Source organism: Cupressus sempervirens, chromosome 3 (genome assembly GCF_028749045.1).
Source record: "Cupressus sempervirens isolate cs-2001-9-10 chromosome 3, ASM2874904v1, whole genome shotgun sequence".
In the NCBI taxonomy this organism is placed as follows: domain Eukaryota; kingdom Viridiplantae; phylum Streptophyta; class Pinopsida; order Cupressales; family Cupressaceae; genus Cupressus; species Cupressus sempervirens.
This window is the reverse complement of record NC_143120.1, coordinates 228030290-228057865: the sequence shown is the minus strand read 5'-3', so window position 1 is coordinate 228057865 and position 27576 is coordinate 228030290. Positions and strand designations below refer to the sequence as shown.

Genomic DNA, 27576 nt, shown 5'->3' with positions numbered 1-27576 from the left:
ATACCTTATGTTGGATGTATTTACTGGTATGTTCTTGTATTGATGATTTGCATATGTTAGATGATGTTATCTTATGCTTTACTTTGTATATTAGTAGGATGTTTTAGGAGTGACATTCCTACTATGTTAATAGTCGATGATCTCTTCGGTGCTTTGGAATGTTATGCACGGAGGGATGGCTAGGATCCATGATAGTCTAATGATGCTATTAATGGTTGGGAGGAACCGTGCACTTAGTATTTATGTTTGTAATATATGGTTATATTTTATGGTGGATGTTTATATCTTTATGATGATGATGTATCATGTATGACATGTGGTTTCATTTATGTTAGTGCATCATGGATTAAAGTTAGCATGATGATGTACTTTATTTACATAGATGTATGTTCTTTTAAGCCTTTTCATACCTTGTAGCATGTACAATGTAATTACTAAAAGGACACTTGTATATTGTTTAAGAACATTGGATGTATTATTGCTAGGGATGTGATGTTAGATGAATAGTTAATTTAGATGTGATACAACGTTAATGGATCTTTAAAGTATGTAACTTGTTATGTATTGTATTGTTATTGCTTCCATTATCGTGTGAATGATGTAGATGGTTTTACTTTCATGTTTTCAAAAAAAAAAATTTATTTGGCAAACATGTGAAATTTTAGGTTAATTCTTTGGATCCCTTGGCGGGGCATTACAAGGCACTAGTATGATAGACTATAAAAGGACCTTTTTCATCTCTTATTTTGCCTTCTTGTGAACTTATGGGATAAAAAAATTACAAATCTCACATTTTTCAAATTTGATAATACAAAATTATATTATTGAAAAAATTAATCGTGCAAAAAAAAAAGTTTAAAGTATATGTTATATTGAATATTGAAAATATAGAAAATATTGAATTGCAATGCTACAAAAGTTACTATTTAAAAAAATTCATTTAACAATTAATATACATAATGTCTCTTATGTCAAGGAAGGCCTACCCACCCTTCAATCTATTGGAAATTTGTTGTCTCTTTATATTTAAATTTATATGATTTAATTGTTTGAATTTTTTAACTTAACTTGAATATTAATATATATATATTTAAATATTATTTAAAAATCTTCTAGTTAAATAAGTTCATTATATATATAATTTATTAGAGTAATTGACTAATGTCAAGATTAATTAGTATTTTAACTCAAGATCTCTCTAATAAGAAGCTTGTGTAGGCCCTTGCCTATTTATAATAAGAACATTTAAGATTAAAAAAATAGAGTAAAAATAAATAGATATAAAAAAACATAAATTTCATGTAGAACCATATTTAAAGTTGTCAATTTATTGTTGGCGGGCAAATGAAAAACAAATTCAAAAAATATGTATATTTTGAAAATACTCGTGTTTTCCTTGTATCATTCAATAACTAACTAAATCTAATCAAGGATACTAAAGAACAATTATCAAATGCTTATTAAGCAATTTCTACCTAAGCTAATATTATAGCATAAATAAACCACATCCATCATATCAATTGGTAATTTATAAAGAGACACCGCAAAAATTTCAATAATATAATTCCATCTTAATGGAGTACTCTTAACCTAAATCTTTACTTCATTGAATGAAAATAATTTAGAGATCCACACTTACTAAAATCAATGTGTGTGTGTGGGTGTGTGGGTGTGTGGGTGTGTGTGTGTGTGTGTGTGTGTGTGTTCATTAAACAAGAGTTTTAGGAGAACTTGAGTCCCTTCCTTGTGCAAGGGTTAGAAGGTGAAAAAATGTATTAATAATTGTCTCATTGCTTGGATGTTATGTAGTGACTCTAATTTATTTTTAAAAAAAATTTATCAGTCATATTTTTTGAAATGCTAGATATGAAGATAGTGGGATGGTTTTTAGCCACAATGCTATTGAAGTATGTTTCTATCTAATGTGTCTATTTTTCTTGCTCCTTGCATCTTCTCTTCCTAAGATGTTATCTTTCTAATGAAAATTTAGTTAAGGTATTAGAACTCTTATAAATACATTTAATATAGTTCACTTTGTTTAGTTACTTCTTATTTGATGGTTTGTATTTAATATATGATTTAACTCATTTTGAGAAATACGTTGAATTGTAAAAATAATATATAATGACAAAAAATCAGAACATTTTTTTTAAATGATGAATTCTTAATACATTAAATTTGAAATCAAAATTTAAAAATTATAATCTACTATATTTTCAATTCAATTTAAATTTTTACAAACCCATTTATAAATGACTTTTCATGATGTTTAAGCTTTGTTTTAAACAATAATACTTAATAAAAAGATTAATATAAAAACATAATATTTTAATATAATTAACACTTAATTTTTTCTTATAAATCAATCCTAATTAAATTTAAATATTTATTTATTGTTAATCTTGGTAGTGGAAAAGGAAAAGTGGGACACATAGTCAAAATTTTAAAAAAATATTAAATATATTTTGATATGTATTAAATATATGCTTAATTCTATTTTATTTCTTTGTTTTTTCAATTTCAGAAAAATATAGTCAATGCCTAGTAAAATGGCCCTCAACCAATCAAAAAATTAAAATTTATATGCCATAATTAATTTTGTAAATCAAACTTTAGAAAGTATGTACAAACCTTCATTTCTAAGAAATTAATAGGCTGGAGTCTATGCACCGTGCCTTATATAGTGACTAATAAGTAAATCTTTTATTTCAAATTATATCTAAACTACACTATAAATTAGAAATAGACTAAAGGTTGAAAGAAAAGAAACAACAATTAAGATTACATTAATCCTTCAACAACCTATTTCATCTACTTAGCATTTTAACTAAAATTTATGATTTAACATTTCTCATTTGAGACCTAATTGTCTTAGCTTAAGGATTAACTAAATAAGACTAATTTGATCACAGGCCTTTTTTAATTCTCTAAGAAGAGTAGTAAACAATAAAAGAGATTTGAAGGTGTAAGGTGACTAGTCTATAATTGTGTGTGTGTGGCAATAATGTCATGTGTAACAGTTCAACCTTATACCTAGAACTTATTTAAAAAATTAAAGAAGATTTGTAAAATTGTTGACCAAGCTATTGTGACATTTTATGAATTATTGACATTAACAAGTTATTAAATGACCTCCAATCTACCAATTATAATTCATTTTATTTGATTTTTTCATATAAATATTATATTTTCAAAAGTTATATGACAATTTTTAACCTTTCCGGTTTTACATATTTTTTTTTAATGTTTTAATTGGTTGAACAAATTGAGGTCTTATATGTAGAAGTTGGGAGATATGATTTTTTATAAAGTATAATTCTAAGCCTTATTTATCGCCACTATTTTCTCCATCTTTATATTTGAATTTTCTTTCAACAATTACAAATCATTTTCATATTAAAATACAACACACTTTTATATATATATTACAACATTATAAAATAATTGTTCAATTTGAAATAAATTAATAATCAATGAGATGTGCTATATTAGAAGAACCAATAATTTTTAATAAACTTAACTTTAAAGAGTGTCATTTAATTTTAAAATTTTTTTAATGTTTATAATTTAAAGAATTTGAATCTTATTTTAAAAATATAACTAAAATTAATATCTACACTTCACAAATTAAGCTACCATTTTGAACTCACTAATTTGTATGAAGAATTAACGTTTTACTTTTTAATATTAATTAAAATAAACTCAAAATTATAATAAATTTTTCAAATAATTTAAAATATATATATATATATATTTTTCTTATACATAAACGAAATTTAAATTATATTGTTATTTTACTAAAGGCAAGTACTTAGCCACTAAGTGGCCCTTCTTTAAATTACAAAACTAGAATCTACGAAAACACAAGAAGGGAATTTTTAATGTTGTGATTCTATATAAGCTAATGGTTTGAATGTATTAAGTTTTAAGCTTAGTAATGAAATGTTTAATGGACAATTTAATGTTGAATTAGGAATTGCATGTGTTTATTTTTTTCACTAGCCATGAAGCATTCCTCTTTAGCAGTAAAGGGGATATGTAATACCATTATGTGGTGTCAGATTACATGACCATCTAATGACTTTGAAATCTTTACAAATTGGTGTGCTAAAAATGGGAGCTTTCTGAATAGTGATCTAAGCTTGATGGTGCATTGGTCATCCCCAACTACTAGGTATTGCAAATTATAGAGCAAAATATCATTCTACTAAATCCCAAATATTGCCAATCGACTTCCAGGTAAACCCAATGAGAATCATAGGAAACTTTATGGACTTTTTACATGTCTCCTACCTAGTTATCCTCCCTAAAAATTACATCATTGACTAAATTTTGCTATGTTTTCATGAATCTCTCTTTTTTTCTTTTCTTTTTTGATGCATTTTGTATGGAGATTAGCCTGTCACTTTAATTTTGTCACCTTTAAATATTTAATTAAGCTAATTGTACATCCAACATATACCAATAAAAATTGTTCCTCTCAGTTTTTTAGAGGAATGCTAATCTTATGCTAATATATTTTAATATTGAGACAATTATAAGAAATCTTATTATTAATTTATGGTTAGTTGAAATCATATTGTAATTGTATATGTGCAAGTTTATAAGTTGACAAATTAACTATGAGAAATAAAAAGTTTAAACTTTGGAAACCTTCTTAACAATAGTAAATCTACCTACACTTTGCACTTACTAGATAAGTATTACACCAAATATAACATGGTGAGAGACAAAATAAAGCAAACAAGGAAATCTTAACAAGTAAATTTCTAGCTTCAATTTCTCTATTGGAAATAAAAGTAATATTACATGACAATACAAAAAAAAAACTACTATTTCAAACTTCACAAAAATAACTACTACTTTGACTTCAAATAAATTAATACTCCCACTGTGCTTCTAGTTTTTAAAAAACCCTATTACTTCTACTAACATTGCAAGTAATTTTTTTTAAAATTAAAAAAATCGTACTTCTGGTGATGTTGCAAGTAATCATTAAAAAAACCATTTGAATGTTTCTAATTTGTAAACAAAACTCATGCTCCAGTGTGGAGTGTAATTTCTATTTGACAATTTTTTATTACTTTAAAAAAAAAATTGAACAAACCAGAAATGGTCCTTTCTTGACTAGTACTCCACGCCATGTTTCTGGTATAGACTAAGAACAACAATTTTGATTTTAATTTTGGGTGTGATTATTAACATTTCCTCCAATCGGTTTAATAGAAAGATAAATAGTAAAATGCATTTTGAAACTCATGAGAGTTTTGGATTTCAAAAGAGTATGATCAAATTCATTCATTCTTTTATGTTTATAATAATGTATTAAAAAATTCAATGAAATTTTATGTTTATAAATTATATTTGTTGATTAATATTTCATATATAAAGATTTTTAAGAGATTATTTCTTATTATCTAAATGGTGATAACATATAAGGAACAAAGATTTCAGAAAACTTCAACTAAAACATAATTAATCATAACATTTCTTCCAAAACAAAACCAACTTAATTTACTATAATCTTTAATGAAAATAAAATATAGGAAAACCCAAGCCTAATAAGCTTTGAAATTACAATGATGAGAAGAGAGAAGAAATCTTGGAACCCAACTTCAATAGGCTTTGCATAGAAGAGAAAGAGGTAGAATCCTAAAAAGGTTGTTGTAGCCCTACCCCAATCCATAGACTACATTTGCAAACCTGTTAATATATGTTGGAGGATATGTCTTTGCCAATTTCATAAAAACATGATAGGTAAGCAAAATTTCATACCCAACTTGATGGGAAGTCCCCACTCTATCCACCTTGAGCAGCTCAGTAACTTTGGTAAGCCCTCCATACAAGCCATCACAGTACTTAATCAAATGCTTTACATCATAAATATTAGGGAAGTAGAATCTCACAAGCCCAAAATAGTGGGCTGTTGTGGGGAGGAAAATCCACCAATGAACAAGCTTGATCAGATGCCCAAAATCATAACATCCATGAAATGAGATCCAATGAACTTTAGGATTGCAAAAAATACTAGAAGACCAAAGGAGCTCTACAAATCTTGTGGCATCAACACCCATCTCATTGTTCTTCTTGAAATCAATTCCACTCTCTTTGAGAAGCTCAATGGTGTCAGGGGCATGAAGGTTATGGTCTAGATCAAAATCCCTGAAATTGATTTGCCATGCACAGAACTGCCCTGTGCCACAATTTGCCAAATTGCCATTCTCATCTGCAAAGGTGATGCCTAGTTGGATGAGAGAAAGAACATTTATATCTCCCATCATACTCATGTAATTATACTCTTTCCTACTGCTGAAATTTCCAAACACCTTCATGACGCTCATTCCAGTAAACTCTATATTGATTGCCACATATAGAAATTCTTTTGCAACTATCCTTATCAATTCCATTTCTTTCTCCACATTGTGATCCTACACTTCACTTATGAAAACATTCCCTTTTGCTGCCATTGCCATCTTCACAGTCTTCTTTAAATTACTGCTATTGCTGAATATCTCAAACGAATCTCCCACTATTGGCAGATAGTTGGATACACTCATTCAAATGATGTTGAATGTGAAATATATATGCAAATTCCCTCCTATTTTTAATGCCTTCTATTTTATGAACTCGGCTATTCTATTTTTGGCTTAAAAGTAGCATGCTTTATTTTTCCTTGTATTTTAGAACAATTCATTCATTATTTTTAATTTTAGTGTGCCTAACATTATAGTTTTATAATATTGGTGTATTTTTAGTTAGGGATTATAAAAAATATAGTTTATTTTATATTTTAGTTGTACTATAAATTTAAACTTCTAGCTATAATGTTTAAATTTGATATTATATGTTTATTATATAGAATATTTTTAGTTAATTACTAAAATATAAATTGCTATTTTTATATGATTTTTTAATGAAACTATTAATTTAATAATTTTTCTAATACAATTATTAATTTTACTATTTTTAAAATATTTTTATCTTTTCTATTTATTAATATTCTAATAAAATTTTTGATAAGTTTTTATAATTCTTTGATCTATTTTAGAATTCTTATATTATTAGTTTATATTATATTTATTCTTTATTTTGTAATTACATTGTAATTAAAAAAATTAAAGATTGACTAATGTTTAACTAAAGGTGATTTTTTTGAATTGTTGCTAAAAATATCTTTTTTATTAAGTGTAAGGATTTCAAAAATTATAACAAGATTCGTAGAGTATCAAAATAGATTTACAGGAGGCCTAGCCTCACATCAGATAATAGTCTAGAGAACAGAACTAGCTATCAAAAAGAGACCATGAAAGAACATCACTAGTGGATCACATCTTAAAAGGTATCAACCCAAGCTATCCAGCCCATAGGGTGATGCAAGAGCATCGTGCATGGGAAAATTATTGGGAAAAAAAAAAAAAAATTGTGGAGGAGAGAGAAAGTGACAAAAATTAGAGAAGAAATAATAAAAAAATTTAAAAAGGGGAAAAAGGAGAAAAGAAAGAAAAAGAGGATTTCTATTTTCGAGGTGCATAGGTGGCATAATAGAAAAAATAAAAAATAAATGGTTGTCATTCCATTTATCGAGGTGTGTGGGAAGAATTCTAGAAAGTTATGAATATTGTAGAAGGTTGTGGATATTGTAGAAGGTTATGGAAGTTGTAGAAGGTTGTGGAGGAATTCTAGAAGCTTGTGGATAAGTCATGCATTGGGTGGTAAATGCCTATTTAAGCAAGGCATATGAGCATTTTTAATCAAGCTCAAGGAGAAGCTCGAGAAGAAGGTGAAAGCTTGAGAAGGAGAAGCTCGGGAAGTAGAAGCTTTGGAAGGAAAGCTTGGAAAGGTGAAAGTTGTGGAAGGTGAAGCTTGGAAAGCTTGGAAGGCTTCAAGGTGTGAAAGAGAAGGAGGAAGTGAAGAGTGAGTTTTCCTAAGTCAATAGACAGAGCACCGAATGTGAGGCAGTTTACAGCAGGATTGTGATGGACTTGTGAGTGTGTAGATAGAGCATCGAATGTGAGGCAGTTTACACTTGGATCTTGGATAAACTTGAAGAAGAGCTAGTGGCATGTTTTTGTTATAAGTTGGTAGGGTGGTGTGGCCCTACATCAGTGGTATCAGAGTGTACCTACATAAGTGGTATCAGAGCATACCTTCGTCAATGGTATAAGAGCAGGAGTTCTTGAGTGTACAAGCAGATCGCCGAAGTGTGAGGCAGTTTGTACTAGGACCTTGGTTGGGTGAAGTTTATCAGAGTAGGAGTTCTTGAGTGTACAAGTAGATCGCCGAAGTGTGAGGCAGTTTGTACCAAGATCTTGGTTGGGTGAAGTTTATTAGAGTGGGAGTTCCTGAGCATGTAAACAGATCATCGAAGCTAAGGCAGTTTGCACCAAGACCTTGGGAGGACATGTAGATTGATTGATGGATGGAAAGATGAAAGTTTGAACTTGTTGAGGCATGATCTTAGAGAGCTTGTGGATTGCAAATCCGTTGTCCTAGACTTATGATGTAGTTCCTGATTGTTCATGCGAGGTGGCAGGTTGTGATCTGACTTGCAAACAATTTGGTTGTCACAAGGAGCATGGGAAGGATTTTTTGCAGAGGGTTTACGAAGATCTTGGAAGATGGCTCCAAGAGGATTGGACCCTAAGATGATTGCCAAAATCTATGATATAGTGGAGAGGAATTTTTCTAAGATGATTTCTCGATTGGATGCTAGATTGGCTAATCAAGCTAAGAAGGTCAAGGTGAAAGAAGATGGTTTTGCTAATCAGTTTGTGGAGCTTGATGCAGAACTTGCAAAGCAACTAGAGGTTGTTGCTGAAGATATTCCTAATGTTGTTGATGTTGGGATAGAGGTTGGTTGTCATGATCAATTGGTTGAGTCTGACAAGGGGACTATAGAGTATTTGGTCGTGGATGATCTAGTTGATGTTGGTGGTGACTTGTATGTTGCAGAGCACTTAGTCGTGAATGATCCAGTTGTTGTTGGAGGTCAGTTATGTATTGCAGAGCATCTTCTTGTGAGCAATGAGGTTGCTAGTGTTGAGAGTTTGGCATGTGTTGATGGAGATCTACATGTGGCTGTTGATGTGGGGTTTATTGTTGCTGGTGTGGATTCACTAGTTTTTGATGTGAATGGGAGTTTGCTAATGAAGCATTATATGCAGTTTATTCCTGGGAGTGAGCATGTTGATTGGATGGTTGAGATTCAGGTGTTTAATAGAGTAATGCAGATGTGGAAAATTTGCATGGTGGTTTTGTTGTCCCTGTTGAGGTGGAAGCCTTTGGTGAAGATGAAGATGGCGGTAGATCTTTCTTTTGGCCTCAAAGTGTGGGACACACTTTTCTATCTACCGGGGGAGTCTGATGCAGGAGCATCTTGCATGGGAAAATTATTGGGAAAAAAAAAATTGTGGAGGAGAGAGAAAGTGACAAAAATTAGAGGAGACATAATAAAAAAATTTAAAAAGGGGAAAAAGGAGAAAAGAAAGAAAAAGAGGATTTCTATTTTTGAGGTGCATAGGTGGCATAATAGAAAAAATAAAAAATAAATGGTTGTCAGTCCATTTATCGAGGTGTGTGGGAAGAATTCTAGAAAGTTATGAATATTGTAGAAGGTTGTGGATATTGTAGAAGGTTATGGAAGTTGTAGAAGGTTGTGGAGGAATTATAGAAGCTTGTGGATAAGTCATGAATTGGGTGGTAAATGCCTATTTAAGCAAGGCATATGAGAATTTTTAATCAATCTCAAGGAGAAGCTCGAGAAGAAGGTGAAAGCTTGAGAAGCAGAAGCTCGAGAAGGAGAAGCTCGGGAAGTAGAAGCTTTGGAAGGAAAGCTTGGAAAGGTGAAAGTTGTGGAAGGTGAAGCTTGGAAAGCTTGGAAGGCTTCAAGGTGTGAAAGAGGAGGAAGTGAAGAGTGAGTTTTCTTAAGTCTGTAGACAGAGCGCCGAATGTGAGGCAGTTTACAGCAGGATTGTGATGGACTTGTGAGTGTGTAGACAGAGCGCCGAATGTGAGGCAATTTAGACTTGGATCTTGGATAAACTTGAAGAAGAGCTCTAGTGGCATTTTTTTGTTATAAGTTGGTAGGGTGGTGTGGCCCTACATCAGTGGTATCAGAGTGTACCTACATAAGTGGTATCAGAGCATACCTCCGTCATAGGGCCTTCCATCTAGAAAATGGTTTTCTAATCTTGAATCTACTTAAACATATATATCATGATTATTCCTTTTAATTTCATTGTTGAGAAGATCTATTGTGTGATTAAAGGTTTGAATGTTAGCTATATGCAACCTCTAGAAGTAACCATTCTTCACCTCATTTGTGAAGAAAGTGGCATGCTCATCTTTTAGGAGTCTTTTGAATTTTTCTTTGTCAACTTTTATAGTGATTTAAACCTGTGAATTTTTTTTTAAATGTGTGAGACTTCGAAAAGGCTCAGTAAGCAATCTGGGAATGTTTTGAAATGATTATTCCTTTTAATTTCCTCATTGAGAAGATCTATTGTGTGATTAAAGGTTTGAATGTTATCTATATGCAACCTCTAGAAGTAACCATTCTTCACCTCATTTGTGAAGAAAGTGGCATGCTCATCTTTTAGGAGTCTTTTGAATTTTTCTTTGTCAACTTTTATAGTGATTTAAACCTATGAATTTTTTTAAAAATGTGTGAGACTTCAAAAAGGCTCAATAAGCAATCTGGGAATGTTTTGAAACCTTTCCTCATTTCTACATTTCCAAATTTTCCATAAAATGTTAGATGAGAGAATATTCCAAAACATTTTAGCATCTTTTTTAGCATTTATAATAAAACCAGTAACAATTTCAAAAATGTTGAAGGTAGAAGGGATAGAAATACCAAACATCAACCAAACCTCTTTAGCAAAGTTGCATTCAAAGAATATATGTCTTCCCATTTTCGAGGTTTTGCAAATACTACAATAATTAATATCAGAGAAATTCTTCCTTATGGGAAGCTTGTCCAGAATAAGGAGCCACTTAAAATATTTACTTTTAGGGTTAACAGAACTTTTCCATAACTTATCAAATAATTTCTTCCATGAGGAGACATCAAGATCTATGTACCACATTTTATTAACATGACTGATAATAGCTTCATTATGATTGATAATATAGCATATGTTTTTATCTTCCAGCTTGGTAATGATGGTCCCATCTAGCCATTTAATTTTTAGATAGCTACTCGAATTAACATGATAGGTAGTGGGAATATCCTTACTAGCTTTGATGATCATATGATAAGTTTCCTTATGAGAGTTAGGAATGTTAAATCTATTTTTAAACTCATCCCATAGGATAAGTTTATCCTTCTCAAATATATCAATAAATTGCTTGATCCCATAGGTGGCCTAGTGCTTGGCAAAACATCCGTGGGTAAGGGAAATGGGCTTATTACCCAACTTAAGGTTCCAGCAAATGGATCTTTCATCATGGAGAGTCCTATTATCATGGAAATATTTATTTTTTATGAAATTCCTAACATGGTTCCAGGCTTTCCAAATAGATTTGAATATAATCGAGCCTTGAATAATGATAGAAAAATCACCATAAATCAGATCAGTGAGAGGGATATTTTTCCAAAATTTAGCTTTCTTGCGGTATCCCCTTTCAATATTGTTATGAATTAGAACTTTCCAAGGATCGTCTCCCTCCAAAGCATGAAAGATCCATTTGGAGGCCAAAGCAAGACCACATAATTTGAAGTCTTTTAACCCTAATCTCCCAAGGAGCTTGTCAACATGGAACCAATCCCACTTAACCAAATGAATCTTATTATTACCTTTCCCATCCAACCAAAGATACTTGTGGATGGATTTTGGAATTTCCAACACCTAGTAGTCATTGAACATCTAGGGTGAAGCATAATAAATATTGTAAGAAGAGAGAATTTTCTAGCACACCTGGATCCTACTAGCAAGGGAAAGAGATCTATTGTGCCATTTATTAAGTTTATTATGAATATTATCCTTGACCCAACTCCAAATTTCTTTCAAAGAAGGCTATATGGAGAAGCTAATACCCAGCTATTTGATAATTTTATAGGGGCCACCCCATTGGAACCCAAATTTATCAAACCAGTTCGAAGGTTGATCTGTCCATCCAAGACAACTAGATTTAGACTGAGATAAACATGCTCCTAAAATTTTATAGAATACATTAAGTTTATTGATCATGGCCTCAAAGTTTTCTTTTGAGGCCTCATGAAACAAAGAAGTATCATCAACAAATTGGCAGTTGATAATCTCCTTGTTAATAGGGAGGGTGATACCTTTAACTATAGGAGATAGAAAATTATCCCTTAGGATATAAAAGATAGCATTAGAAGAAATCACAAAGATGGAAGGGGCAAGCAAACAACCTTGTCTAATGGATCTTCCCAGAGGAAAGGGTCTAAGAGCAATCTGTTAATGTCAACTTGGGCATGAGCATATTTAAGAAGTCTTTGAACAATGTTACAAAAGAAAGGAGGGAAACCAAAAGCTTCTAGCATCATGTTTATAAAACTCCACTCCACTCTATCATAAGCCTTTTCAAAGTCTAGTAAGAACATAGAAACATTTTTTTTTTGAATGCTTATCCCAATCAAGAGCTTCCCAACTAGTAATGAGATTCTCTAAAATGTATCTACCCTTAACAAAACTAATTTGGGTAGGACAAAAAAACTTAGGGAGGATGGTTTCCAATCTATGCGACATAATTTTAGCAAGAATTTTATATGAAACATTCAAATGAGTTATGGGCCTCCAGTTCTTGATAAGATTCTTATGCCCATCCTTAGGGATAAGCTTGATAATGCTAGAATCGATGGTTCTACCCAGAGAACTAGAATAAATAGCCTCATTTTATATATTAAGCAGATCCTTGCAAATCCATTTGTTGTTAGCTTTGTAAAATTCTACCGGTAGCCTATCAGGGCCAGGAGCTTTATCATTATTAAGGGAATTTATAGCCTTCTCAATCTCTTCAATAGATATAGGTTGGATAAGACTAAAGGCATCATTATTTGAAAGCCTCTTGGGGATAAGGCTCCTGCATTGCTCCCTAAAGGAACTAGCATCATGAGAATCTTTCGAAGTGAAAAGATCCTCATAAAAATGAGCAAATTCCCTCTTAATAATATCAATATCTATAATCTCTTGATTATTAATAAATAACTTATCAATGGATTCATTGGTTTGCTTCTGTTTGATAAGATTAAAGAAGAATTTACTTCCTCTATCACCGAATTGTAACTAGTGAGCTCTTGAATGAATTCTAGCTCCAAGAGCTTTGTGATGCTGATGTTTCCTTAGAGAATTTTTAGCATAGGCAAGTTGTTGGATTAGGTAAGGATCATCAAAATTATTTTTGGATATCAAGCTTAGCATTATAAAGATTATAACTAAGCCAGGACTCTTTACATCTAAAGTCCTTGGCCTTCTTTTGACCAACAGTCTTAAGCAAATTTTGCTAAGTAGAGATATTTATGTTCCTCTCTCACCATGCAACATGAAGGGATAATGGGACTAGTTAATAAGCTTGATGATGGAGTTAGCCATAAGAATATCTTCATCATCAAGAAGATTAGTATTAAGAATAAATTTAGGATTAATATGTCTATTAAGGATAGGGGAGCAACTAAATTTGACCGAGATAGAGATAGGGTGGTGATCTGAGAGAGTGGTAGGAGAGACCAGCACAAGGTTATTATTCTTATTAGGAATCATAGAGAGAAAGTTTATACTTAGGTAAAATTGATCCAATCTCAAATAGATTCTAGATTAGCCCTTCTAAAAATTGCACCAGGTGTGCCAAAGCCCAGGATTGATATTTTCATTCCCACTTATAGGATCAAAAAGAAATTTCAATTACTTAGACATATTCCAAGGAAGTTTTTACTATTATTTCTAAGAGAAAGGAAGACCCCCAATTTTATCTTCTTGATCCTCAATCATGTTAAAATCACCTCCAAACAACTAGGGGATATCCAGAAGTGAATTGAGCCAAGACCAAAAATTAGCTCTTTCAATGTAATCATTAGCAACATATAGGGAGCATACTCCAAATTAAAAATTAGTGTAGCTAAATATCAACCAAATAGCCCTGTTATAGGGAGAGTTTCCAAAGCTCTTAATCCTAGGACTCCATTTTGGGTTGACCAGAATAGCAACTCCCCCTCTTCCCTAAGGATGATTAGTAGAGAACTTGGTGGCATCTTCCAAAGAAAGTTAAGATTGGATTCAAGGGTGAATCTAGTAGATTTAATTTCTTGTTACATAACTATATCCATATAATTAATAGAACTGAGGAAACTTTTAATCACAAATTTTCTATCAAGACATTCTAGTCCTCTTATATTCCATGATAAACAATTTGGTAACAACCAATATTAGCATTAAACACTTCAAAGCCCACAATGTCTTCCATATGAGTAGTTTCTCCAAGGTCCATGGGAGTTTGTTTTTTGTTATTCAAGTTTTTTTTTTTTTGGAACCAAGAGGTCTCCCTCTCCATTTTGAAGTGAGCATGTCCTCATTGTCAGAGAGATAAGGATAGTTGATATCCAACTTAATGATTGGGGGGGTAGCAACATTTGTTATTACAAGGATGACTTGCACAATGAAATCATCAGTGATTTCTTTAAAAAATTTAGTCAGTAGCTTCGGTCCTGATGAAGGAGCTAAAACTTGAGAAGGGGCTTTAGAGGTAGCCATGAATGTAGCAACCCAATGTATTTTAGGTTCCAACCCTACACCAGGAGGAGGGGGGAAAGTATTAGGTTTATTAGCACAATTTTTTCTTTTTCTAATAACCTTTTGAAAACCATCATTATCCTCAACAATTGTCATTTGAGCTTGTTGTGGGAGAGAAGAATTAGGAGAGGGGGGAATCAAAAGAGAGGGAGTAACAGGTGAGGGCATCAGGTTATTTTTAAAAAATGAAGAAGGACCCATCGATGAAAAAATAGGGGAAGATGAAGGGATTCCAAATTTAGGGTTCTTATTTTTTATAATGGGATAGTCCTTCCTGAGATGCCCCTCTTTTCTGCAAAGAAAACATGCATTAAGTCCTCCCAAAGTCTCAATAGGACAAGAGAAATTTTCATTAGTAATTACTATATTAAGATTCTTAGGTAGATCTCGACCTGGTTTAAGAGATATAAGAACCCTAGCATTTGAATGAGGGACCAAACAGATAGAATCATCCATGTAGATGAATTTTCTAATGGGTTCAACAAGCTGTGGCATAAATCTCCATAGAAAAGGTGGGATTTGTTTAATAAGAATCCATCTAGGGGCTGAAAGGGCCACAACCTCGTCCAAGTTAGCATCTAGGGTCCAAGCCAAGGCTCTAAAGGTAGTGCTTCCAACTGTCTAGTATTGTTTTTTAAGCACCACATATTGATGTTCATTGTTATTGAAAAAGATTACAAACAAACCTTTTTGAATTTGGCAACAAAAAGAGATATGAAAACCAAGTTTCAAGTTCCAATAGTTGTGGAACTAGTCATCTAGGAATTTCCTAGGTGGGACTTTATCAACTTCAACAGCATGGAAGAAAATGGTAGAATTCCTCAACCTATCTTTTTCCTTCAAGATCTCAACCAACATTTTAGGGTTTGGAGCAACATTAAATGAGGAAGGGCTCCCAGATGGCTTATCTACTGGTGAGCTTTCATCTTGAGTGAAAAAACAAGCACCAAAACTAATCTTAGGGGCCAAGCTTACGATTGCCTCCAAGAAAGACTTGGGTTTATTACTAGGAGCAGAAGAATGTTTTTTGACACCTAAGGCATTGCTTTTTTTACCATTAGAAACTATGGGGGGGGGAAATCGCAGATGGGTTTAATGGTAATGGTACTGATCCAGTAGAGAATTTAAAAGATGCATTAACTTTAGGGTTGTGGGGATTAGAATAGGCACATCTATTACTGTCCTTGTTAGCCATGTCATTGGTGTCATTGTTATCACCATCGATCATCCTAGTGATGGCAACGACGCCAGGGAAAGGAGTGACACCAACTGCTGGAGAATTCAAGTCACCACCAGACATTTCAGCATTTCTCTTGTTGCCTAATTAGCCAGAACCACAAAATTTTGCATAAAACCTCCCTTATTTGCCACTACACTAATATTCACAGTTTTCACATTTTTTTGTAGAGCTCCACTGATCCTTGCTAAAAATATTTTAGAATAAAAATAAGTAGATTTATCTTATTGTTTTGTTGATTAGTATTTTTTGATTTATTTTTTAACATTAACATTAAATGTCATATTTTGGAATGGTTGATAAAAATATTTTAGAATAAAAATAAGCTTATCTTATCTTTCTTATTAGTTTTTTTTTTTAATTTTCTTTTTAAATATTAATATGTAAATAGTAAAAATAATTTATATTACAAACATTAGTATATAATAAGGAATGTAATTTATAAATTTTTATACTAATTTTATAATAATTAAATTATAATATTTTGTAGTAATTTTATAATAATTAAAAGTTATAACAAATGTATTTATAAATTTATTACTATTTATATTAAAATAACTAAATTAAACACACAATTTAATGTTAAAATAAAGATATAGTGCAATACCTTTGCATGTTTTCTTTGTAAGTAAAAGGTTGTGGGTTCAAATATGACTTTTAAAGTTAATGCATTTACTTTTAGTAGGGTGTCTTGCCAATGAATGAATTTTGAAAACTAAAAGCAATGTATGGCTAATGCACAAAGAGAAGAAAAAGAGGAAGTTAGAAGTCCTCATAGTGGAAGAGATTGAAGTATACATGAGACAACATGCTGAGAACACATTGCACATGAACATCTGAGGATAATCAAAATATATTGAGAATACAAAAAAAAATAGTTATACACTTAGATGAATCAAATAAAATCGAAAGTCAACCAATACAAGTGCTTAAATGTGAATCAAATCATGGACAAGCTCAAACTCATGATATTGTTGAGATTAGTTCTGATGGGATGAATTCTATGAAAATAAATCATGTTCTACGAATACTAGCTAATAGAGTACAAGATATAATGTTCATGTCGATTTGCAAAATCATAGTTCACAAGAAGAGTTAACATCTCAAAAAAGAAGACAGACAATTGCAAATAATACAAAATAATTCATGGATAAGGAAATAATCAATATTGACAAAAATAATGGGTACTCGACCAAATGACCATTGTCAAGGAAACTATTAAAAACCCCACAATTCATCTGCAAATTAGTTTATTCACTTCTTTCACAGAGACATAGAGGGTATTGTGGAATTGTTCACCTTTTTCATAGAGACTAGATACAAGGCATTGTGCAATTATTCAGATTTTTGACTTAGACATAGAGGGTATTTAGTCTTTTCACATAGATATAGAAGATATTCAGTTTTTTTCAAAAGATAGAAGATATTGTGCATATATTCAATTTTTTTCACTTAGACATAGAGGGTATTGTGGAATAATTTTTAGTTTCTTCACATAGGGAGAGTTTTTTCACAGATAGATAGAAGGCATTGTCTATTTAATTATTTTTTTCACTTAGATATAGTGGGTATTGTGGAAAAATTTAGTTTCTTCGCAAAGGGATATTTTTTTCAATTAGACATAGAGGAAATTATAGAGTCATTCAACTTTTTCATAGAGACATAGAGTGTATTGTACAAATCAATTCATTCACTCCTTTCAAAGAGAGAGAGAGGCAAAAAAATGGGTTGCACATGGGAAAAGGGTGTTATTAGCAAGCTTTCTTATTCTGATTATGCAAAAAACTATAACCCCAATGCTAGTGTAAAGTCACCTCAAAAGTTGGCTGATATGCAACAAAAGATCTCTAATGGGCTTCATAAATTAACCTCTAAGAGCTGTAATAAAAACTCAAAATCTGGCTCTACTCAAACGTTGAGGGCTTCACCAGAGCATAAATTTTCCAAGGAGAAAAAGCCTTATCCAATATTGAGAAGGTGTGGGAATAGGAATAGGAATAAGAATGAGCTGCTTGGAGAAGCAATTCATACCATTTCGCAACTTGGTGGGGAAAGAGTTGGCAAGTTTGTTACACAATTTCAATTTGAAGAGGTAAGATTAATGTATGTAGATGATAAAATAAACCATTCTATTTTTTTAAGCTCTCTTCCTAATTTAGACAACTTCAACTTCCCTTCAAAATTAAATAGTTATTCTTCACTCTGAAATCATAAACATACACCATATCTTATATGGTTTCCTTTTTAGAGCTCAGATGGATCTCTAAATAGAATTGAAATTCAACAACGAAGGAAGGACACTCATGTAAAACCATTAAAGCTTCGTATAGAGGTAAAATGAAAGGAAAAATTGTTAGCACTTATATATTTCTATTGCTTTTATTTATTATCAATTTCATTTAGTTTGAATAATGTGTCATTGTGGATTCATATATTTTTATCTTCATTTATTTCTATAAACTGCATATAGTCTAAGAAGAGTCTCAAAACTTGCAGGAAAGAGGCCAAATGAAAGAGAAGAAATTTCTAAATAAGGTCCAATTGATGTTGTTTGACCAATGGAAAAAGAAAATTCCAAAGGCACAAGGTTTGCCATGGACAACAGATGAACTAGAGGTTACTTTTGAGCTATATAAAATATTTTACTCACATTTATCTTTTATAAAATTATTTTGATTTTGATTTATTCATTTATCAAATCATAATATTTTGTAAATTAATTTGATTTGTATTTAATTTGTCATGCCCAAACTACGAGGGCAAAAAAACACAATTTTTTTTTTAAAATTTTTTTAAAAAAATAATAATTAAAATGCTCTAAGTTTTAATCTGATCTCTTGCAAGAGAAGTGAAGGTTCACTACAATACATCTTAAGTTTAAAAATCTAGAGGATGATTACATCGTTAAGATTTTGAAACTTTCGTTATTAGATTTATATCGATAAAATTATGATATTACATTTTATTTTTGATCGGTAAACAGCCAAGGCCTTGATCTATATTATTAATTTAAAAGCAATTACAAAGCATATCTCCATTCAAATGGGCACTGGTAGGAAAGAACGAAGAAGAAAACCTCCAGTCTTTCCCGGGACAAATGTCCTATATTATTACAACTTTAAAAGGGGCATACCCCAGTGAAATAGTTTCTCTAATAATTACAAGTAATCTGGGGGATAACCCTGATAATTTACAACTCAATAAATCCATAAATTCTTGCCAAGTGAAGGTAGGATAGCGATCAAGAGATTGATTATAATTTCTCATTTTACTTCCTGCATTCAAGCATTTTTATACTAGATATTCAAACAAAGGGTTAGCCATTAATGAGAAGAAGAAAAAAAAAGCATAGATACCTAGCAAAATAAAAAGCTAAATATGAACACTGACTACAAAATCAGCGAACTAAACTATAAGGAGAGGAAAAGTGATTAACTCTGCTAGATGACCACTATGAAATAGTCAGAGAGTATACATAAAAATCAACAATATGAGCTAAATTTTACATGATAAAATTTTTTAAGAAAGGGTTCCCAAGCCATGATTGCTTTACTAAAATCATAACTATACTCATAAAAAGGAACCTGCCTTCACCAATTATAACTGAGAAGAGCCTATTCTATGAGATCGCCCAACTAAAGCTTATAGAAGCGGTTATCTTAAAGGATTAATTAGTAAAGATTTAATGGGCCCTTAATAAAAAGCTACATGTTAACCAGTCATAACTGGAGTTAGAATCAGTTGGCCAAAGTGAGGAGAGAGGCTTATCAAATAGATCAAACTGGCAAAATCAGCCGGTCTAAAAATAATTCTTAATTGGAAAATAGAGTGCGACCCAAATAGTTGATTAACTACTAACTATTGAATTACATAGAATGCCAAGCAAAGATACTATACCTAGAAAGCAAGTCCGACGAATTTCCTGAGAATGGAAATCAATTTATGTGTTACCCACTAAATGAGAGAACACCACAATATTTGAGAGGAAGGTAATCGGGGGAAAGGGGCCCAATCCATGATTTCACTGCTAACACATTACTTGATTCATTATTACCAATCATGAATAGACCAATTATAGAAGTATTGCATCTTTTCGATGCTATCGACTGGACATCACAGATAGAGGAGGCTAAAAAGGCTTAAAATTAAAGAAACCATATCCTATGATCATGAGCTTACCAGCCATTATTTATGCTTGAACCGGTGCCCAAAAAGGAAGAAGATACTGATCTTAGCAAAAACCTCAGTCAAGCTAAATCCTCCAATATTTAGAAAAAACCTAATTGGGTAATGGAGTCTACTCCTAAAAGAAGATCTAATACTTAATCTTGATTTTCAGAGACTTCCATACATAGAAACTTTATCAATTTACATGAACTCCAGAGATTTACTGAAGATGGAAATCGAATAGTAGAATCGTGAAAGCTTATAAATACCAAGTCTCAGAGTTATAAAATATCAAAAAAGCAGCACCACCAAATTCGTGATAAACTTGTAGAAATTACCTCATGCTACCATTTAATCTATATCAGGTAGTAAGAATTTCATAAAAACTCTGAGTATTTAAAGTCTATGTATTTCATACAATTATACTGTCCTTAGAAATATCTCATATGCAGATGCTGAGTATGTTAATAAAATAATAAACCAGAGAAAATTAAGCCTAGATCGACCAAAATAGGTTAACATGAAATACAAACCTAATCCAAATTAAATAAGATACCATCTCAATTATAGATAGGGTCCTAAAATTTCAAGTGCTCAAAATATACTAAAACTCAGTACAAATATCTTTAATATTGATTATATATTAACACACCAGTTTACCACAGAGTTTATCACCAATTTACAGACCAAACCATTCATGCTATAATATACCGATTTACAGACCATATACTTGTGCTTTAGTCTGAGGGACAATCATTTTAGCTATAATAGCATAGTACCAGAATCGCCACCAGTATATATATTAGAATTCTTATAGTAGTATATCTTATCTAGAATGGCTAGCATCTAACTAGCTGGTCCCCTTCCTTCCAAAACACCATAGTCACGTCCGCCATGTCATTTGTATGCTCCACTCAAAAATTTGGTGGAAATGTGTAGTCGTGTTTCACTCTGCTTGATTTCTCTATATTTGGGGTACTGAATTCCAAATCATCTAGATTGTCGAAAGACACCCCTAGCTTAATGTAGGCATTGAAGCAGTGAAGATAGTTGAGGAGCCACTCTTTATTTTCTTCTATAATAATCCTTCGCCATCGAAGGAGAAAATGCAGGCTGGCCTCCATTTTTGGCCATTCTCTGTAAAAGCTAGGTTTTCTTGAATGAACAGAGACTATCGTCGAGGAGCGTTTACTAAATTCAGATGCCCTACAGGGAGACTCATATATCTTTCAGGGAGGGGAATCCTGAATTTATTATCAATGTTGAACACTGCTTCTTCCAGCCCCTTTCTCCATGTTAGAACAAAAAGATCACAACAGAGCCAGACAATGTCATTTGCTTCTACTTTAGCTCTTTCTAAACATCTGATAAAGGACCCGATAATATCGCTATTGGTCCTCCAAGTATATTGATAATCGAACACCTCCTCTCCTAGTGCTCTGCAAATAGCAAAGCGCATCATGTCATCCACCGAGTATGAAATGCGGTTCCACCTTTCTGGTTTTACCGACCCACAAAAGGCCATAGTTTGATTCTTAGAGGCATGAAATAGGACAATGTTGGATTCCATTTTTAAACCGGGAAATTGAGGATGGGTAGCTTAGATACATACTTCCATAAATAACAAAGGGAAACTTCTAGACGCGAGCATGAGATATACCATCTCATGAATACCTTTATCGAAAGGTTGAAGCTTACCCATGCGAAGTACTAGAAGTGCGGGATATCACAAGAGCGTAATCATTATACAAAATATCGATCTGTCTGCACCATGATTTACATAATATTGGTGTAAAAGGTGCCTTAATCATAAAGACTACATACTTCACACGCTCGAGCTACCAAAGATCGGTCTACCATTATTTTAAGATTATTAGACAAAGATGATTAGATGTCTTCTTTAGTGGGGTCACTAAATATAAGAGAACTTTATGCTACTAGATAGCATAATTTAACTAACTAGACTTAAGATATATGCTCCACTTAGACCATTATTAGTGCGAAATACAATACTCCTTATTAACTAATAAGGAATTGACTCCATCTGCACCTAGGTTAGCTAGCTGATCTGCCCTACTATTGCCTTCCCTGAATATGTGACAGATCCTATACTCTTCCAATTTATCCAGTGAAAGGAGAATTTCTTCTAAGTGAGAATTTAGGACCCAGTTAGGGGTGGATCTTTTCCTAATAGCGTTGAGGATGATTAGGGAGTCACCTTCAATAATAACTTTGGTTAACTTAAGCTCTAGGCATAACTGAATCCCTTGATGGAGAGCCTCCAGTTCTGCTATATTATTTGAGGAAGGTTGGATAGGAATCACTTTTTTAGCTATCCAAGATCCTACCTCATTGGTTATTATACATCCAATACCCACTATACCTAGGTTTCCTTGCGCAGCTCCATCAAAATTCAGTTTGACCCATCCAATCGGTGGCAAAACCCATTTGCAGATTTTCCTAGCCTCTATACTTTTCTTCATGTATGTTAAGGGGGGGTTGTTTAGATTGTACCATCGCTTCTCGATAATGTCATCCCTATTTGAAAAGGAACCTTCCTCTAGCCTTGATTTACTTAAGTAGGAGTTGACTAATTCTACAATACTAGCTTCAATTTTGACAATAAGCTCTGCCGATTTGAGTTCCAAGTTTTGGAAAATACGTCAATTCCATTCCTTCCAAATTTCCCAGATAATGATGGAAGGGGATATGTTCCAAATCTTACTATAGACTCCCTTAACTAAGTTCGTGGGCCAACCAAAGAGAAAATCAATCAAAGAATTTGGAAAAGGTGTAGACCAATCCAGCCTCCACCTAATCCACTCCCAGCAACTTTGGGCATAGGTACAATTGAACAAGAGATGATTAGCATCTTCACTATTACAATGGCAAAGGGTACACCTAGAGGGGCCCTGGAAGCCAAGAACGTAAAGTCTATCCATAGTTAAAACCCTTTTTTGAATAGCAAGCCAAAGGAAGAATCCAGCTTTTGGGAGACAAGAGGAGTCCCAGCATAGTTGTGATGGGATATCTACAAACTTTGTTTGATGAGTTTTGACAATGGCCCTATAACCATTACTGAAATTGTATTGCCCATCATTGGAGGCAACCCAAATTAGGGTATCCTCTTTGCTTGTTTGTTTGATTTTTCTATCTTTCACTAGCTCATCAAAGCTTTTCGTAATTTCCTCTTTTAGACCTAATCCTTTGATAGATTTCCAAGACCATTTGGGTGAGCCTTTTGATATTGACAAGATCTTATAATCTTTAACTTTATTGCCCCAAAGGGACTTTAAATTATCTATGAGTGTCAAAATATTAAGTTGGTGAGAGAGGGGTGGTTTACCATCCCATGGGTCCTCCCAGAAGAGGGCTTCATCACCTGAACCTACATCCCAGGTAAGAAATTTACTAACTAGACTACGACATCTTAGCATGAAGTTCCAACATTCTGATCCTTTGGTAGGAGAAACAATTCTGAAAATTGATAGTGGATCCTCTACGATGAGATATTTATTATAGATTATCTTAGCCCATTTTCGATTATATTCATTGTATAGGCACCAAATAAGTTTCGCTCCTAGAGCTTCATTTTTCCATTGAAGTTTTTTTACCCCTAAACCCCCACACTCTTTGGGTTTGCATATATGCTTCCACTTGATTAGAGCCCACTTATTATCTCCATCCGTATCTTTCCATAGGAAGTTCCTCATCTTGGACTCAAATTTCTTGAGCATCTACTTAGAAAGAGGAAGGCAAGATAGCGGATAAGTAGGAATGGCTGATAGTACTGCACTAATCTTGGTGCATTTTCCTGGCTTATTTAACCATCTGTCCTTCCACGAGCCTAACTTGGAATCTAATTTCTTTAGGGTATCATCCCAAACCTTACCTGATTTAGTTCCTTTTTCTAAGGCTATGCCAAGATATTTGCAGGGAAAGGTTCCTTTCTTGTAACCCATAATCCTACAAATTTGCTCCTTAATTTCTATCTTAGTGTTTAAAAAGAAAATTTTGAATTTATGATCATTGACCTTCTGTCCCAAAGCTTTCATATATAGGTTAATAATGCTTTTAAGAGATTGAGCTTCTGTAATCGTTCTTTTCTTAGACAGGATAGTGTCATCAGCAAACTGTTGGTGAGTTATATTAGGTAAATCTTTGGAGACTATGATACCTGAGATCTTCTATCTGTTATATGCATCCTGAACAACTCTTCCAAAGGATTTCGCCATGATAATGAAAAATGAGGGGGATAGAGGGTCCCCTTGTCTAATACCTCTAGATATATCAAAAAAAACTTCTGGAGTACTGTTAATGAGAACCAAAATTTTGGGGGTAGAAATAAATTTGAAGATTAGATTGATCCACTGATGTGAGAACCCAAACGCTTCTAACATTTTACATAGGAATCTCTAGTCCACCATATCATATGCTTTCTGAATGTCTAGTTTCATGAGCATATAGGCCTCCTTGTTGATTCTTGCCGAATGAATCATTTCTTGAATGGTGATGATACCATCTAGAATGGATCTACCTGGCATGAACCTTGTTTGTTCCTTTGAAATAATCTTTGGGAGGATCTTTTTGAGTATGTTTGCTAAAATCTTGGAAAATATTTTATAGACAATGTTTCATAAGGCTATTGGTCTATAATCTCCTGGGGATTCTAGATCAGACTTCTTAGGAATCAATGTAATGAAAGAGAAATTAATTTCAGCAAGAAGAGAGCCTCCATTTTTGGATGCTTCGATTTCTTTCCACAGGTCAACACCTATGATATCCCAACATTTTTGGAAAAAGAATTCCTAGAATCCATTTGGTCCCAGGGATTTATCTAAATTCATGTTAAAAACCATGTTCTTGACTTCATCTAAGGTGATGGGTTTAATCAGATTAATATTATCCTGTTGATCAACAACTTTCAGAATTACTTTCAGAAGACTAGTTTGAGCAGTGTAATTTGAACCATTATGGTTATTTAGTAAGTTTTTGAAATAATTAACAAAGATGTCTACAATTTCTCCTGGTTTTTTTGTTGTAATACCTTGTTGATTTTTTACACTTGTGATTCTGCTCTTTGCTCTATTGTAGATGGTTGAGTTATGAAAGAATTTTGTATTACAGTCACCTTCTGCTAGCCATCTTTCTCTCAATTTCTACCTCCAGAATATCTCTTCTTTGGTTAGAATATTTTCTTGTTTGGCTAATAGTTCTTTTTCGAGGAGATAACTCTTATTGTCCATACCTTTCTTAATCACTTCTGAATGAAGTTCTTTAAGCTGATTTTCTATATCCAATTTCTTGCTGAAAATGTTGTTAAACTGGTCTTTATTCCATCTAAGGATATGTTCCTTAAGCATTTTTAATTTGTTGACGAAGACAAACATTTTAGACCCTATGAAGCTCTCTAAGTCCCACCAAGCTTTAATATTACTGAGAAATTTAGGGTCTAGGAACCACATTTTCTCACATTTGAATGGGTTTCTGACCGGTTTAAGGGGCTCTAAGAATTTAAATCTAACCAGAAAATGATCTGATCCCGCGATGGGTAAAATAGAAGATTGGAAGTTAAGCTTGTAGGAATCTAATTCCCATTGTATCATAAATCTATCGAGTTTCTCTGTGATGTAAGCAAAGTCCTTCCTTCTATTGTTCCATGTATAAATGCCATTATTGGTAGGGGTGTCAATAAGATTATGGTTGGCACACCATTCCTTAAATATTTTAGATGCTTGCAATAGTATTTGAATACGACCATCCTTTTCATTTAGGTCTAGGATGGTATTGAAGTCTCCTCCTAATAGAACAAATTCCTTATTTTGACTATTCAAGAAATGACCAATTTCTTCCCATACTAACATTTTATCAGAATTACTAACCAGACCATACACATTGATGATAATGAATTTAAGATTTGATTTTAAGCTTTGGACCTTACCGCTAATCCAATTCTTAGATTTGTTAAGGATATTAAGACTAACCTTCCTTGGGTCCCAAAGGATTCCTAAACCCCCTGATGCCCCTAAGGATTCCTGAAACATGGATCACCAAATTTTGAGCATCCTACTTAACTTATCTATTTCTACAGAGTTTAGTTTAGATTCTTGAATGAGAACAATATCAGAGTTAAAGATTTTTAGGTTATTTTTTAATAACCTTTTTTTGCTAGGGTCATTGAGACCCCTAGCATTCCAAGTGGTGATCTTCATACCTAATTGGGAAGGTACTTCCCCTTCCCATTATGGAAAATCTAGTCAATCTTTTGTTGTTCCTTGCTCAGACCCTCTACTTCTCAAAGTATCTTTAGAGATTTCCTACCTCTTTTACCCTTTACTCTGCCGCAATTTGGTGATTTAGGTCCTTCTTGGAACATGTAGATACCTAGCTGATCCAAGTTTACTTCCGCTTGCTGTACTATGTTCTTTGTATCTGTATTGGGTTGGTCCTGTTCCTTTGGCTCAATTTTTGATAGTATCTGTTTAGCTAAATCCGATTGACTGGTGAACTCTACTGCCAACTCATCCATTTGAATGTTAAATATGTCTCTTCTAAGATCTTCATTGGTGTAGTTCTCCCCCCCTAATTGGATAACTCTCTGGATAAGCTCTTCCTTCTGAGTTGTTGAGGTATTCTCACACTCTTCAGGATAGAAAGCTTGGACTAATTCATCAGTAAGCTAATTAATCTTATCCTCTTATGCCTTTGACATGTCAAATACAGTGTATGGTGTGTTTGAGAAGTTTTCTTTGTTCAAGAATTCCTGAAACTCAATGACTATTAACATAGTTGCTTTGTCACTGCCTTTAGCTTGATTCTGAAGATTGTTGTTAGGAGTAAAAGGGGAACTACAGGTAGCTGTTGGGGTTTGCCAAAACTTGCTATTTACTTTAGACTTCTCTGGCATGCTATCCTCTAACCTAACCTGAATAGGTTTCCGTGAGTTTTCATTCTTTTGAAGTTCTTGTATACTGCTATCCCTGCATGAGTTGAATAACATGTTATTTTCTAGCTCTTCTATTTGATCTACTGGGGTCTCTTCTGGATAATCTATAGAGTCAAGGATCTCACTTAATTGACTATCTTTTTTTTTTTTGGATAATGTTCCCTTTGCTTCCTTATGTTGATTACTAATTGGTATTTCCATCACTTTGTTACAATTCCTTTCGACATTTGTAGTCTGTGTCTTTATATCCTCAGATCCACTTTTTATTGTCTTCTGTTTATGCTTGTGAGATCCTATTTCTTTAAATTTCTTATCATTTTTAGGGGAGACACCTGTCTCCGTTAGACTTGAGTCCTTTATTAAGTCCTCTTTTGCTGCTATCGGTGTGTCTTCTGTCTTGTCTACAATAATGCTTTTCAATGGAGCCCTCTTTTTTGTCTGAGACACTTGACCTATCTGGATATCTGGATGAAGGC

At 32.9% G+C, this 27576-nt stretch overlaps 1 pseudogene; it reads right to left on the bottom strand.

The window, feature by feature from the left end:
- Positions 1 to 5672: 5672 nt before the first annotated feature.
- LOC149565667 (putative CCR4-associated factor 1 homolog 6 pseudogene) lies at positions 5673 to 16050 on the bottom strand (annotated as a pseudogene).
- Between the last annotated feature and the right edge of the window lie 11526 nt (positions 16051 to 27576).